Raw genomic sequence first — 1,828 nt, 5'->3', positions numbered from 1 at the left:
TGCATAGCTTGAGGCTTAGGCATGAACATTAAAATAATACATCATGGCAACATTTTTCGCTTCAAATACAAGAATATCAACCACATGCTAACATAATTTCAGTATAGGTATTAAAGATTTTAACTTGGTAATCATACAACAACATAAAAATGGATATGATTAAATTCATAACATAGAATTTAAAATTTATATTTTTGAAAGGGTTTCTTGAGCTTCATGGTTGTAAGGAACCCATGAATGAACACTTTACATACCTTAGATGGATGTTTCTTGGAGATTAATGGTGGAATCTCCTAGATTAGAATCTTCAATTGAAAACCCTAGACTTGTTCTTGAGGAAATTTGAGAAAAATAACTATATTTTGGTGAAAACCTAGCTGAATCTCATGTTATAGGCTTATATAGGGGGTGGGAAATTAACCCTTTGCCCTTAAAGACATGGACATTTAATGACTAAAAACTGGGCATCAATGCAATTGGAAACGCACCGCATCAATGGCATCAACGTGATACCTGATGCGTCACACCATGATCGCACCAAGCCTCAGTTGATTTTACTGGAAGTCCCTACAACAATGTTAACCAACACGATAGGCAATGCGGTGTACTAAGATCAGGTTGGTCCACTATTTTGGGACACCAAACATGGTCGAAATAAGTTCCAAAAAATATAAAACTTATCCGGGAAAACCTATCGACCTCTCTGATCAAGAATCAACAAAAATATGGACTATTAATGGATATTAAGGTTACGAAATGAGATTGCCAACTTTTGAAGGTCAAAAATAAACTAAGTCTGGGAAATTAGCTAGAATTTTCTAAGTTTGAGGTGAACTAAGGTATCAAGACCCTTTTGGAATACTTTCCAAAAATAATAGATGAACTGGGTACCACTACTAAAACAATAGACAATGGGACACCGTATAATCTGGCCAACTCCTTGATATAGAGTTTGGCATAATCCTCGGTTGAATAAGAGGTATGAACTGGAATGAAATGAGCTGCTTTGGTCATCCTATCTATAATGGACCAAACTAAATTATGCTGATGACGAGTATGGAGTAAACCTATCACAAAGTCCATATTCACTTCTTCCCACTTTCAAGTGAGAATATTAAACTCTTGCATGGACCCACTAGGCTTCTGATGCTCTATCTTAACCTGCTGATATATAGATTACTTAGCCACAAACTCTGTAATATCTTTTTTCATACCACTCCACCAATAGGTCTCCCATAAGTTACGGTGTATCTTAGTGGCCCCTAGATGAATAAAGTATCATGCATCATGCGCTTCTTTAAGAATTCGTTGCCTCAATTCATCTTCACCTGGCACACACAGACGACCCTGACAACATAATACACTATCTCCCCCATGGTAGAAAACCTCAACCTTCTAATCTCTAACAGACTCTTTCCACTTGACTATACTGGAATCTTTATCTTGTTTTTCTTTCACCTTAGAAACTAGAGATGATTCTGAGCTATTTTGAACCAATATACTACCTTCTACAAAATCGACTAAGAGAACACCTAGTCAGGCAAGCTGATGGACTTCCTGAGTTAACTTATTCTTACTAGTCCCAACATGTGCAACACTACCCATAGACATTTTACTGAGAGCGTCGACCACTACATGGCCTTGCCCAAATAGTAAAAGACACTCATGTCGTAGTCTTTCAAAAGCTCTAACCACCTTCTTTGATGGAGGTTAAGATCCTTATGAGATAATATGTACTAAAGGCTTTTGAGATCTATGAAAACATCTACATGCACTCCATATAAGTAATGCCTTCAAATCTTTCAGGCAAAAACTATGGCAACTAACT

This window comes from Capsicum annuum, chromosome 12 (genome assembly GCF_002878395.1).
Source record: "Capsicum annuum cultivar UCD-10X-F1 chromosome 12, UCD10Xv1.1, whole genome shotgun sequence".
Taxonomy (NCBI): domain Eukaryota; kingdom Viridiplantae; phylum Streptophyta; class Magnoliopsida; order Solanales; family Solanaceae; genus Capsicum; species Capsicum annuum.
Note: the sequence above shows the minus strand (reverse complement) of the source record.